Source organism: Macrosteles quadrilineatus, unplaced genomic scaffold (assembly GCF_028750875.1).
Source record: "Macrosteles quadrilineatus isolate MER2022 unplaced genomic scaffold, UCM_ALF_1.0 Scaffold_1__1_contigs__length_201487025, whole genome shotgun sequence".
Lineage (NCBI taxonomy): Eukaryota > Metazoa > Arthropoda > Insecta > Hemiptera > Cicadellidae > Macrosteles > Macrosteles quadrilineatus.
In genome coordinates this window covers 80,328,088-80,343,265 of record NW_026542594.1, presented here as the reverse complement: position 1 = coordinate 80,343,265, position 15,178 = coordinate 80,328,088, and the positions used below count along the sequence as shown (strand labels likewise).

Below are 15,178 nucleotides of genomic sequence, written 5' to 3'. Positions count from 1 at the left end.
ACAAAACATTAACAAAAGTATCACAAAACATATTTATTTAAAACAAAATTGCATTCAAGGAAAACATTTTAAAGAAAAAACTTTGTTTGTATGATAAAATAAGTTTAATTAAAAATTATTTAAACACAAATATAAAAAAGATATGTACAATTTACAAAAAAAATAATTCTGGTCTTCTTCATCTCCCAAATGGCCTTCTTGAGTTTTCTATTGTTCCTGTAAAAGAGGTTCAACAGAGTTATTTTCTAAGACAGCTATAGATAAAATATAATATGTTAGACAAGGGGTCTCCAACCCTTTTTCCTCGGTGAGCACTTTTTTGTCTAAAAACGCCACCGATTTAGCGACTAACGTTAATTGTTCGCTACTCTATCGAATCACAACATCATCTACTATCGATGCGATTGTAGTTGTCGTTTGTCACAAGGTAAAGGCTTTTTGTGATACGGACGAAATGAGAGCATTCTATTATAAAATTAAAATGTCGTAACCTAACCAAATTAACCAAACTTGCTGATTGTGAAAAAATTGAATTAAGGTTTACTACGGACAAAATGTCTATTATAAAATTAAACTGTCATAAGCTAACCTAACTTGCTGATAATATAAAAAAATATACAAGATAAAAATTGAATGAAGATTAGATTTAACAAGGTTAGGTTTGCAGCCATGGAGAAGGTAAAAAGTTTTTTTGAGCATACGTCAATAGTATAGGATAAAGTAAATAAGTTTGCCAAATTTTATCAAAATCTATCCATAAACAAATAAACTACATAGTTTCCTTTTTTAATAATCTAAAATATAGTTCTGTTCATAAAATAAAATTATAAATGCCTCTAATTCTAACGAAAGATGTGCAATTAAGAAGTAATCACATTCTAAGCTAAATCTTTGACAAAAAGTTCAATGATTTTTTAGTGAGAATAGGCTATACAATTTGACACTTAAAATGTCAGCTAGTTTAAGATTTCAATTTGTAGTTCTGCCAATTAGGATCAATTAAAAATATATATATTTAAATTATTCTGCCGCTACTTGACTACTACTAATATTCCCCTAGGCCTATTGAGAAAAAATTAGCAAGTGAGAGACATTTACTATGTTCCTATTTAAATACGTTAACCTGCCAACTTGGAGACAGGGTATTGTACACAAATTTTGTTGAATGGGGAAGAGACAGTTAATTGCTCTTAATTATGGTATGAGCCGCGAGGTAAATAAATATCCCATGGCTGAGCCTGCATTCATTGACAAAGTTCTCTTTTTACACCTCAAGGAAATCACGGTCAACAATGAAGGGTGTTGCTGGGATTGCAAAAGACAATCACGGCACCGTCGAGACTGCAGTATAATATGCTCGTGAGTCTTGGCGAGATCACGGGAGATGATCACGATATAGCTGAGACCACCTGACCACACGTGTTTACTCAATCGTGGGAGAATATAATTGGTGTTTGCTATAAAAAATAATAATTTTCAAAAACGTATGCTGGCTTTCTGCTGGCTGGAATAAAACTGCACGAGGGCCGGATGTAGCCCACAGGCTGTAGGTTGGAGACCCCTTCGTTAGGCATTTTTAAGACCTATTTTTTTACTATACCTGTACTTTATAATTAAATTTGTCGATAAGGCATTGAGTTCTTGACAATAAAGAAAATACCCCCGCCGCAGCAAACCTGCAGACTAAGCGAATTTCCATTTGCCTGATTGGATTTACACTAAAATGTCTCCTTAAAAATATCACATTTATTCCCTATTTAAATAGAATCAGTTTAACACATACTTAGGTTTGCTGCAACAGGGAGGGTAAAAGTGTTTTTTATGTAAAATGTTAATAGTTAGTAAGAAATAAAAACATTTTCCAAATTTGGGCAAAATATGTTAATAAACAAGCAAACTACAACAGTTTACTTATTCTCCATAAGAATAACATGGGAATTTTAAATTAACAATTTTTTGGAATTTTCTCCGTAACCATTAGGCGCATTATAACGCTTCAATATACTAAATTATTTGTTTTTTAAGCTCTACAAAATAGTTTGGAAAGAAATTGCAAAATTTTATGTTTTTTGGGTCAAAAATTGGAAAAACCCATTTTTACCCCATAAAAGCCCCCATAAACCCCCGTTCCCATGGTCCGATCATGCTGGTTCGCGAACTCGTTCGAATAAACGTAGGTTTACACGTTTGTACCAAATTTCATCAAAATCGGATCATTTTTGCTCGAGTTATCGCGCTAACGGACACATATATATATATATACTAGCTGACCCGGCGGACTTCGTATCGCCTAAGTTATAGGTTTCCCCTAAAATAGACAGACCGATGGAAAGAAAGTACCGTTACGTTTAATTTTCAAGATGATCTCGTTCGCATCGCTCAATCACGTCCTGGTTGAAGTTCGTTCGCTACGCTCACTCACCTTTGGGTTGGAGCTCGTTCGCTACGCTCACTCACCTTTAGGTTGGAGCTCGTACGCTGCGCTCACTTGCCTTCAGGTTAGCTCGTTCGCTACGCTCACTCGCCTCCAGGTTGAAGTTCGTTCGCTACGCCCACTCACCTTTAGGTTGGAGCTCGTTCGCTGCGCTCACTTGCCTTCAGGTTAGCTCGTTCGCTACGCTAACTTGCCTCCAGGTTGAAGTTCGTTCGCTACGCTCACTCACCTTTTGGTTGCAAATTAGCTGTTGTCATAAATGTAAAAGAAATAATAGTGCTGCACCCTGTTGGTAATCCTTGTAACTTTAATGCTATTGAACATCATAGAACAGAACCAACTTGTTTAATTGAAACAGCTGTTAAGATTCATTAATTCCATTTCTCATAAGGTTAACATGGGAAACTCCAGAGCCACTGGGGCGGAGCCCTTTTAAGAATTTCGAAACGGGAAATAGTTTACGTCCGATTCGCATACCTACTGAATTTACACACCAAATTTCATAACGATCGGTGAAGTCGTTCCGGAGGAGTTTGCAGACAAACACTGTGACACGAGAATTTTATATATATATATATATAAATCTCTATATATATAAATCTCTATATATATAAATATATATATATATATATGAATTTGAACGGATGGTGTTTTTGGCCTCTAGGGACCTCAAAACGAAAAAAAAATCGGTCCTGGGTCCAGGTCTTACCATGAGTACTACGGTAATAGCTTATTCCCTATATGGGAAATTCGCTAAAAGAGATGGATAAAACCGCAGATTAAGTTTTGCTCATTTGCATAGCCTGTCACTGAAAATTCACAATTTGAAAAGAAAACATCACAGTAGTTAGATGTCGGCCTAATCTGTTAATTATAATAAAATTTAAATTCTATATTAGGTAATTAGATAAGCAATCTTTTCTTTAACCTAAATAATTATAAATAACACAATAAATTTACCTTGAATCAATCCTAAACTTTGCTGGGCGAAGCCAATTCTTGATTATAGTAGCAACAACATATATTTCCATTACACCACGATCCTAGTGTTCTTGCGTACCGGTTCTGCCTCTGTATAAAAGAGATTAGTATTAGCACTAGAATTTGTAGGGGAGAGTGTTGTACCTTTGACCAGTTTTCACTTAACAATTTTTTGTAGAGACAGGAAAGCTCCAATTATTTTAAAAACAATCAAAGATGATACTTAACTGTTTCGTCGATGGATTAAATATTTTTTCCAGTTCCTTGTCATAAGATTTAACCTATTTTTAGTAATAAAGAAAATTTGTTACATGGTGGTCAAAGGTTCAACATGATGTTGTACCTTTGACCAGTGGGTGTTGTACCTTTGACCAGCATATCGATTTCAGCCTAAAACAGGTAGAAAAAAACTAAATATATATCTTACATGATAGTTTTTTTAAATATAAAACCAGATACACAAAGTTGAACTTATTATTCATTTCATCAAGATTAAAAAATGGCTTATTCTACTTTTTAGGATAAAAAGTCCACTGCAAAATTGAAAAATTCTCTTTGACGTGCTTATTCACCTGATTTGGCAGTGTTGGGGAGCTTGGTGAAGAGCTCCTGTAGGTTACACAAAACAATAGCTTAATATTAATACATTAACATATTTAAATAAAAACCAGTAATAAATACACTGAATACATATGATGTTGTACCTTTGACCTGGTCAAAGGAACACCACTATTAAGTGGTCAAAGGTACAACACTAGCGCTTCCCGCCATTTTATATATATTCTCAAAAGATATGTGATAATATCAGTTTCAAACATCCAAGAGAAGTTAGAGGATTAACATCATATAATAACCCCTCACTTTCACTTTTATTTGTAGAAAAATATACATTTTATAAAACAAACAATAAGTCAAGAAATTTTTACTTTTCGAAAGCAAAAATGAATAAACTAAAATATCTCCCAACTAACACAGTTTTCAATCTCCAATGCAAGGTGAAGTAATCCTCTGGTGGCTGATCTATGAACTAGTCTCATTAGCTTCCCTATACAGCCTCTAGATTTCACTATATGACTGGTGGTCAAAGGTACAAGATGGTCAAAGGTACAACACTCTCCCCTATATATTTTAATTTTCCTGATCAACACCCAGGATAGCCTACAACTAGGTAGGTACACATATTAAATTGTTAGTGAAATCTATTTTATATTTTGATGGCATTTGCTTCTTTTGAGTAGCCTTGTTAAAGCTAAATCTAAATCTGAAAATTGAAAATTTTGACCTAGGTAGTGGTAAAAGTAATCCTCAGTCACTTGAACGGACAAATATTGGGGTGAGCACTGACTGAAATGAGTGCAACGGTCGGTTGTAGTTTGGTGTGTGTATAGGCCTATGTGTGCGTTTAAAAAAATTCAACTAATACACAGTTTTCTTTTACACAAGTTAGCACTGCTGGAATATTTATATAGTGTAAATCAAAGACTTCCTATATAAGTGGGTCACAAAAAAAAGAAACTCTCTTAACTGTGTGATGAACCTTAGGCTACGTTATTACCCAATAGGTACCTATCATGAATTAGGTTGTGTTTTGGTGGTAGAGCCTAACTTATCTACAGTTCCTAAGAAAACCTGCGATATATTATCGGACGGTATATATATCTGATTTGATATTAATATTGCAAAACCAATTCACCAAATCTGCAAATCATAACTCAATTTGATGTTTACATAGTGAAAAAACATAGGGAACGATGTATTGAATCGGATAATTATTGATATATAATGTTATTCATCCGATAATATATCGCAGGTTCTCTGCGGAACTGTACCCGTTATGGCAAAAAAGACATACACAGTCATGGCGAATCAAACAGAAAAATTGAAATAAAAACACCTAAGATTGAAACTTTATTTTAACTTATTTTAACTTTGAGAAAACCTAATTGAAATATATGTCTACCTATTATTAATGTCTGATTGTAAATAAAAATAAAAAAAACTTACGCAAGATAGCTGGCTTCAGATGCAGATTGCAAAAGAAAAATTTATTCCTCCTTCCCAGCCTACAGACTGCTAGACAGCCACTTTGTCACTCGGGAGAATTGGTACCGTAGGCAAATTATTCACTGCAACCAAATAATAACTTCCACCAAAGCTGCAGAGTTATCAACTGAAACAATGGAGAGAAAACTACTTTTAGTTAAATTCATGCATACCTTTCTCTGGCCTAAATATGTATCAAGATTAGTTAGGCCTAATCATTGGTTGGTAAAGGAAGCAGACAACAACTAAAATACAAAAGACTAAGTTAAGAGACAATACAGGGGTAGACTTTCGTATCTGTTGTCAAAAACAACCGAATGAAAATATCGATCGTTATAGCCTATGTTCATTCAGTTGTTTTTGACAACAGATACGGAAGTGTACCCCAATTCAGTTTAAAAGGAAAATGGATTTCAAATAGGCTAGGCTATTTCTTTTATAATACCGGTAAATTGTAACCTGGTTGAGGTAGAATATGTTAGGCCTAGGCTAGCCTAAATTAAGTTAACTTATTCTTGATGGTGAATTTACATAAACTTAAGTTAGTGACTGACGTAAAATATAACCCACATAACTTAGTAATATTTCAAAATTAGCCTAACAAGGTATTACAACACAGTATGGTATTCCATTTGCCTTGTAAACCAGTAAGTTAGTCCTACTTACTAGCCTATATATTGAACACTATTTTCATCCGGAAGTTGCCCTTTGAAGCTAAATAAACTACTGGTTCAGTAAGAACTAAGCAAGCCGCCTAACTTAGTAGCTTACGCCTAGGCCTAAATAGTATGCAGAAAAATACTTCCTCTAAAACAGATTGCCTATTTTGAGGTTTCAGATTTATCTATTTATACTTAAGTTAAGGCATTAGGAATGATAAGTTGGCCAATTTAATTTGTACAGTAGCTTAACTTAGGTCTAGGTAAGGCTAAGGCCAAAAATACGTCTATGTTACTAGGTATAGTGACTTATACTTACATACTCCAAGGATCAAAACGTGAAAAGATGTTCGGTGTAGGTTATGCCAATACCCAGTCACAAAAATAACAACTCTAAACTAACAGTGACACACACTAAACAAAATATCAGCACACTTAAGTTAACTGATTTGAGGTTATGTCTTGTTCTTGAATCTTGATACTCTTGTTGCTTCCATAGTTTATTTTCACTACTTGTGTAGCCTACTCAACAAGTTAGTTGTCATAGGTACATTTTACATAAATCGTGTAATTTCCCTCAAAATGGGCAATTTGTTGGTTAATAAATAAATAAATCCACACCGTGAGTAAACTGGCCACCACTGGTCGCACGACAGGACGGATTTTGTAATTTGTTTTGTTTTGTTTGCTGAGTTAGGTTAGAATTAAGTTGGTGTTTTGTCTTCAGTCTTCCTCTCTTCCTTTCATACGAATGGGCCAAGTCAAGCTCAAACTAGATACTTAACATATTTTTAGAGTTATATTACACTTAAAAAATTTAAATTTATGTTTGGTTTAACTTACTAGTAAAAATAAAATGATAAGGCCAATCGTTAAGAGTTTGACTTTTTTATTAATAAACACAACTTTTAAAAAAGCTGTGTTTCCTATTCACTCTTCTTGAAATGTGTAGTAAGCCTAGATTCAGAAAAATATCAGATGTTCCAACAACTCCCCCCCCCCCCCGCGAAAAGTCAAAATCCATCATCAATTAATTAAAAATTACAGTGTTCAGTGTTCCTTCCTATTATTAATTATTTTGAGATAATTGACCTCCGACCTTCATGTTACAAACTGGGGCCCATTTCATAATAAAGTACAAACTAATATTATTAGTAAATCAGCTGATTGCCCAATGCAAATCTAATGGAAATAACAAGTTACAAGTTGTAACTTGTAGTTTATTATGAAATGGGCCCCTGTAGGCAGGGGACTAATTCTTTACTCTAAAAAATTTAAAAAGTTAAATCTAAAAAATTTTTAAACTAGTATATTTGGAAATTTTCAAAGAGAAAATCAAATTTTTAACATTAAGAATATTTAGATAATATTCTAAATTTGATGTTATTTGACTTTGATATTTTGAAGATACAATAAATATTCAAAGTTTGACATTGTTTGACTTTGACATTTTGAACATTAAATGAATATCAAATAAATATCAAATTTTTGATTTGACATAGTTTGATATATTGAACGTTTATTTGATATCAAATAAATATTCTGTGCTATGTGGGTTGTCATCAGTCATGCGGGTTGCATTAACTGTCCTCGTGGATTGTGTGAAGGCGCAGTCAAAATTGGTTGCATAATAATAGGGCCGTATGTATAACCAATGTGGCCTCTGGCCTAGGAAGATAAAGCATTAATGTTAATTCTCCTAGCCCCCAGCGGGTGACACCATAGAGGATCCTCTGTGCTGATTCGACTAAATAAACTTGACAATTTTGTTACGTCCAAATCGGCAAATTAACCAAGGTGGCTAGGACACTAGCTAATAAATAATTCCATTCTTTCATTGATGCTAAAGAAGGATTTTCATTTCATTTAATGTTTTACTATTAGGAGGTTGCCCTTTAGATTGGTTTACTTCACACTTTTGATGTGTTTACATCGAGTCAGGTAAAAATGTTACTTACCTAAGGGCCTCAGGCCAAATCAGATCGGTTTAAAATCGGGTTGCTTTGGAAACGGTTGATTTTTATAATAGGCCTATAATGTTGATTTTCGAGCCGAGCAGAGCCTGGACTACAAGCTTGAGAAATCAAGCACAAAGTCAGAAAATCAAGCTCGAGCTGATTTTCTCAGTATTCAATACAATAATGCACAATTAAAAGTAAAAGCTTTTATATCCGTGAGGATCACGCTCACAAAATTGAAAGATTATGCCTAAGCTTTTGCCGCGATCGCGGATATCGACGAGAACAATTCCCCGTGGGTGACGATGACGATGTCTCCGCGGCCGCATATGTTCAATATTTTGTCGCGATTGCGGAAGACGATAATGACGTTTCTTTTTTAGCGAGAGATAGATCTAGGATTTAGCCGCGATTACGGAAAAATGATTTACCCGTCACCACCGACGGATCGCGGGGAGATATTAGCCCGTGATATTAAATTGGGCCGTGAACGCGGGAGACGATGATGCTGCTATCTAATGATGTCATAGGTTTGGCCGATTTGGAATCACGGTAAACTATGATAATGATTCTTCCATGACTTATGACTACGGGAAGTATTTACGATTTTGCCACAATCATGGAAGACGATAATGACGTCTCGGGAGATGCCTTGTCAAGTTTATTGCAAAATTGCATGTTTAGGCAGTAATACATGGGAAAATGTTTTTAAAGATCATTCAGAGAGGGGGGCCCGCAGGTTCTAATCACTGCCACTGGACACAGACCTGGTATTGTTTGTCACATTACTTCAAGTCAGGCCAACATGTGACCTAAGCCCTCAGGGCTCTCACCGTTTCTGGCATTTAGATACTTTATGACCTACACCGCATCCCGGTCAAGGTCCATACCCCCGGGGGTCTTCTTGGCACGGAGAATACCCTGGATGTAATGTGACACACAGGTCCAATTGTCCTCACCCTCCCTCATGACCGTGTCCACCGACAGCAGTCCTACTGACTGTTGAACCTCCAGGCGGGGCCCTTCCCAACACTGGCAGTGGAAAAAGGTATGTTCCACGTCATCGGGAATGCCTGCGCAGTATATACAATCGGGTGACACGGCTTTGCCCATCCTGAACAGGTACGACCGGAAAAAACCGTGACCCGTCAGATATTGGGTGAGGTAAAAGTCCACCTCTCCGCACCGCCGATTAACCCAAGGTTTGACTTGCTTTATCAGTCGTCTTGTCCAGCGTCCCCGAGTCTCCTGTTCCCAGCTCTCCTGCCATAGCTGGTTGCGTTCCTCTGTTTGTGCCTGGTCCTCCTCACGGCGCTGATAAATTGCCTTCCTCTCCGCCGCCAAAAGTTTGACGGGGATGACTCCAGCAACCACCAGGACGGCGGGTTCGGTCACTGTTCGGTAGGCGGATGCAACTCTTAGTGCTGCCTGACGCTACACTCGGGCAAGCCGCATCCTATATACCTCCTTATTGAGAGCGTCTGCCCACACCTCCGCACCGTACAAAAGAACGGACTGGACAGAAGACATTAACAACCTTCTTCGTCTGGACCGAGGCCCTCCGACATTGGCCATCAACCGGCTAAGAGAGGAAACCACCCTAGCGGTCTTGTCCGCCGTACGGAAAATCTGATCCCACCAGCTAAGCTTACTGTCCACCATAACCCCAAGGTACTTGGCAGAGCGAACGGTCTGGCCTTCGACGGCCCCTACCCTCAACGGTCGATGGTGTTAATCCGTTTTTTTGTTAATATAACGATCTCAGTTTTGCTCAAAGCGAGCGAGAGTCCGTGGTCTGCCATCCATGCGTTTATGGTACGCATAACTCGGTTCAGCTTTAGCACGTGCAGCTATCAAAACTGCAACGTAGTCTGCGTACCCAACCAAAACAGTTTCCTCAGGCATTTCAGACCTCAGAAGGCTGTCATACACGACATTCCAGAGGTCTGGGCCGAGTATGGAACCTTGGGCAGCATCGGAAGTGACACTCATCGTCCGTGGGCCTTCTGTAGTGTCATACATGAGGAGGCGGAACCGGAGATAATCCTCTATGATACGCATGAGGTTGAAGCGTGTTACTACAATATACAATATACTGTATAGTAACGGTACTGGACTCATAGGATCGTTACGGCTCAATATAATCAATCTAGTGTTGCTAGCGACATTCTGAGTTGAATAATAATGATCTTAAATTAATTACTGAGCCAAAACACATCCATATCACAGCCATTTTTAAGATCTAATATTTATAATGCATCTAATTAAATATTATAACCAAAAGAACAAATAAAACTTCGTACCTTAAGGGTACGAGTGTGCTCAAAAGTTTAATTTATATATTAAGCTAAAATAGTTACTAGTTCCCTAAACCCCTTGATTCCCCCCTTCCTGAAAAATTTAGAACATATTTATTTAATTAACTAAACCTAAGATAACTTATCGTTCGTAGACCATGTCCGGTGTTGACCAGGTCGCCTACACACTCAAACTCCAGGAGACAACTACTACTCTGTCTCTGCGCTTCCCACCCCCTCCCCAGTTCTCTAGTGATCAGCTGATCTTTACCGTCTGATGCGTTGCCGCTGTGACGCAAGCGTCACAACCTCCCCAACTTAAAAAAGAAAAAAAATTTTGGTATGGTAGGAAGGTAGGGTCTTTTTTATTTCAGGTGCGAACATTGTCACTTCCGTCGGCTCGTTGTCGTCGTACATTCGCGATAGTAGACCTGGTATGTGATTCATATCTCCTTTTATGTGTTCCGCCGTAAATTGAAATGAGTTGTTGATAAAAGCTATCCATCTTGCTATTTTACCAATCTGTCGCGGATGATTTAATAGCCACTTTAACGACGAGCTGTCTGTTTGTAGTCTAAAGGGGCGATGTTCTAGGTATTGTTGGAATTTTTGGAGGCCAAATACTACTGCGCTACATTCTAGCTCTAGTGTGGATTTGTTTTTCTCGTGTTTATTTAATGGACGAGACGCATATGCTACCGGAAGTATGATGCCATTATGTTCCTGTCCCAATTGTACACCTAATCCTGTTCCTGATCCATCTTTCTGTAATATAAATTGTTTATCGAAATCAGGTAGTCTGAGAATTGGTTGCGAAGTTAATGCTAGTTTAATTGCTTCCAACGCCTCAATTTGCTCTTGTCCCCAACGGAATGGCTCATCCTTTCGTTTTAGCTTATTTAAAGGAGCACATAATTTAGCAAAATGAGGTACAAATCTTGCATAATACGCCATTAAACCTACCAATCTCGCTACTTGTTTTACATTTTTTGGAGGCGGTAATTGAAGTATTGGTTTTATCTTATCTTGATCGAATGTGACTGTTCCATTAGAAAAAATATGTCCCAAAAATTCTATTTTGTTACTTGCTATTGTCATTTTTTCTGGATTTATTGTAAGTTTTGCCTTTTGTAATCTGGAGAAAACTTCTTTCAATTCTTCCAAGTGATCATCTAGCGATCCTTCTGAGCGATACTACGATGTCATCGAAAAAATTAAAACGTATTTATATTTCACATCACCTAATATTTTATCCAAGAGCCTAGACAGAACCTGTGATCCTATAGCGATCCCAAATGGAACTACTTCATACGCATAACACACAAATGGAACCACAAAATTTGTGTATTTCTTGCTACGTTCTGTGAGCGGTATTTGTAGATAAGCACTGTTTAAATCAACGAGTGAAAACCATTTTGCTTTACCCAAGTATTGAAATGCTGATTCAACTGTGGGAACTGGCATTGAGTCTAATTCTATTAAACTAGTGCACCTGTTGCTCGAAATCGAGCAATTCTCAAGTACCGGTATTATACAGAAGTTATTTTAAAACTACAGTAATAACAGTCATAATTTTCGATGAGTTTAAAAGACCCGACAAAATGCTTATGTAACTAATTGAAATACTCACACTATTTAATAGCGCTTTGAAATAATAAACGCTTCTTGTAAAAATATTTTAGCATTTTTTGGACCCGGCCTTATTTTTTAGTGTTTTCTACAAATGTTTCCCGACTTAAAGCTGTTGCCAGTAAACATTTCTTGCATGTATTTATTTGATCTGACTTGAGGTAGGCTTACTTTACCACTGTGACAACTGACAACGTGATGTGTATATTCTTCAATGTTTTTTTTTTTTTACTTACAAAATAAGTTGCTTAGCATAACTGGCAAAAATGATTGTGTACCTGGATTCCTTACTGTGAGCACAGGCCTCTCCTCTACTCTTCTCATACGCATAAGATTTCCTATTAATTGTCTCCTCCTCCTGTTTTCAATATTTCTCCTATAACCCTTTGAGTGCCAACGTCCGGGGAACCAGACGTTTTTAAAACGAGCCAAAAGTGCCGACGTCCGGCAAACCGGACGTTTTTAGAACAAGCCAAAAGTGCCAACGTCCGGCTGACCGGACGTTTCGTAATGATCGAACAGTTGTCATAACAACCGAATGGATACTCGGATTCTTTTAACCCATATATTAACATTGAGTCAAAAGTTACTAGATGCGATACATCGATTTTCGTTGGTCAAAATATCAAAAATTCAATTTTTACGAAATTTTATCCTAAAAATCGCCAGATCGCGCTCGGCATTTTTAGCGCGACCTTCGGGAAAAATCATCGGCATTTTTTGAGCGTTACTTTTATTTTTCGCCTGGCACTCTAAGGGTTAAACTCAAGAAATTGTTTGTTCTTCCAACAAAACTGATTGACTGTTTAGATTTGTCTATAACCTCCTAAATATTACAAACATCAATATTTACTCCCAAAAAGCTGGTGAGTTTCATTTTATATACAGCTGTTTTTGTTTTTAAATTTGTTTTCAATGTAATTCTTATGGGGGAAAATGTGATATTTGAGAGCGTCTCGTGCCCTTAAGGGTAAGAGTTTTAAAATTCTAAAACCTTTATGCAAAAAACTACGAATTGAGACGAATTATTTGACACCTCAAACGTTAAATCGGTCCAGAAATAAAGGACGAGTTTTGTTCACAAAAAACAGCCCTCACATATTAATATAAGAGATTATTTATTGCTTTTAGGTTCACTACGAAATGAAACTTGTCAGAACCTTTTTTTTGGAACTAAGAACCCTGGTGAACTATATGGAGAATCGGACGGTTTTATAATGCCTTTATCTAATAAGTCTTGTATATGTTCCTTTAGTTTATCTAACTTGGGAGGTGCGAACTGATAAGGTCTGGTCCTAACCACTTGTTCTGATTTGAGCTTAATATCATATTCAATTAAATTCTTTCTGCCTACTTTTTTGGTAATTGTGTCAGGAAATTGTGCCACTAACTCTTTCACTTTCTGCCTTTGTTGATTATCGAGTTGTTCGCCTAATTTAAATGGTGTGTCTGTCGTAGTAATGTCGTCATTCGGTGTTATCGCCATTGTATGACCTGAACCATAAGGAAATGGAACCATTACCTTAAACTCCTTCATATTAATGACAGCTTTTGATTTGTGTAAAAAATCGGAACCTAATATTACGTCTACTGGCAGATTTGGTGCTACCATAAAACCATGATTCCAAGATAACAGAGATATTTTGAAATGTAAATTTACAATGTTTAAAAACTGAATCTTATCTCCATTCGCCGCTACTGCTAAATCTTTGGTTCGTTCTATGGATTTTACTACTGATTTGAAATCTTTAATTTTTTGAAAAAAAATCCTGAGAAACTATTGTGAAAGAACTGCCTGTGTCTACCAACGCTTTAATTGTGTATTTACTAAACTTAACTGGAATTGAACATAAATGTATTTTTGGAATTCTCGAAGCATATTTTGATTTATTATCTGTGCTACCATTCTTTATCTCGGCGTTTGATTCGGCGCCTTGGCACTTGCGAGGGTGGGTCGCGCCTATTACTGCCCTCGGTTGGAGTTTGACTTCTGAAAATTGTTTGATTGAGGGTGTCTATAATTTTGCTGCTGATCATGTGGCCTACCCTGATGCGGAGGTCTGTGTTGTGGCCTAAACTGGCTTTGATTTTGATTTGGTTGCTGCCAAAAAGGATGTCGCGGTTGGTGTGTTTTATATGGTCTGAACATGTGATCGCCGTTCGGTCGATTCGCGCCATATTGAAATGTGTGTTGGTCTATATGAAAATCACGGTTGCCCTAAATGTATTTGGTTTGCGCCACTTTTCGGTTTTCGTGTCCCCTCCACGCATGATTTGAATCTCCAATTCGTCCTTGGTGATGCAGCACGTTTGGAAAAAATCTACCTGTGTGTTGATTTTTGACGCGCGGCCTATCCGTATTACGCTCCAAATCTCTGATTACCTCCATTCTTGGTATTAAATGCAACAATTCTTCTACTGTCTTGGAAGCCGGAAATCCTGCCAATTTGGCTCGGCTCGCTGGGTTCATCCCTGTGAGAATTATATCTAACAGGTTAACGCTGGATTTCATCAAAATTTCGGCTGAATTCTGTACACTAGTAATAAACTCACTAAGAGGCTCGTTGCTTCCTTGGGTGCGGTAAATCGAATTGAAAATCAATTGCTGCCTAACCCTGTCTGGTAAAAACATTTCTATGATCTGGTCACGCAATGTGGATATTGACACACCTTATTAGCAATGGCTGATACCCAGATGGATCTTAGTTGACCATCAGTTTTCGGCAAAATAGCCACTAGGGCTGTTTTTTCGTCGGTTAATCCTAATTCAAATATTTATTAAAAATTTCAATAAGGTCTGACCATCTGACCCTGTACACTTGTTCAACGCCGCCACCATGTCATACAACGCTCGGGGAGTGCTAGTGGACACTGTCGTTTCACGATTGACCTCTCTACTACTACTGCTAGACAGTGCTGCGATGTTCTGCCCTACTGCCATCGCCGTCGCTTGAACAACAGAAAGCCTCGTCTGCTGGCTTACAAACAGGTGTGGACTGTTTGATTAGTGAGTTCAAGTTTTATGGTTTAAAATGAGTTTATTTATTCCTATTGTCAAAGCTACCAATATAAATCAATTATCAAAGTGTGAGTTTAAGAACCTATTCTACTAATTCATTTGATTTTTTATTCAGTATAAACAGTAAATACTTACTAGGTATATGCAATAACTAGGTT

The 15,178-nt window shown here is 37.2% G+C and overlaps 1 protein-coding gene and 1 long non-coding RNA gene across 4 annotated transcripts in view; both read right to left on the bottom strand.

Moving 5' to 3' along the window:
* The window catches only part of LOC128983662 (transmembrane protein 169), an 88,001-nt gene that overhangs the window by 15,163 nt on the left and 57,660 nt on the right, over positions 1 to 15,178 (bottom strand). The window lies entirely within an intron of this gene.
* On the bottom strand, positions 88 to 6,703 carry LOC128983663 (uncharacterized). Its single transcript, XR_008489887.1, has 4 exons — positions 6,437 to 6,703; positions 5,420 to 5,585; positions 3,395 to 3,505; positions 88 to 216 (listed from the first exon to the last, which is right to left on the bottom strand). It is a non-coding gene; the product is annotated as an uncharacterized LOC128983663 (long non-coding RNA).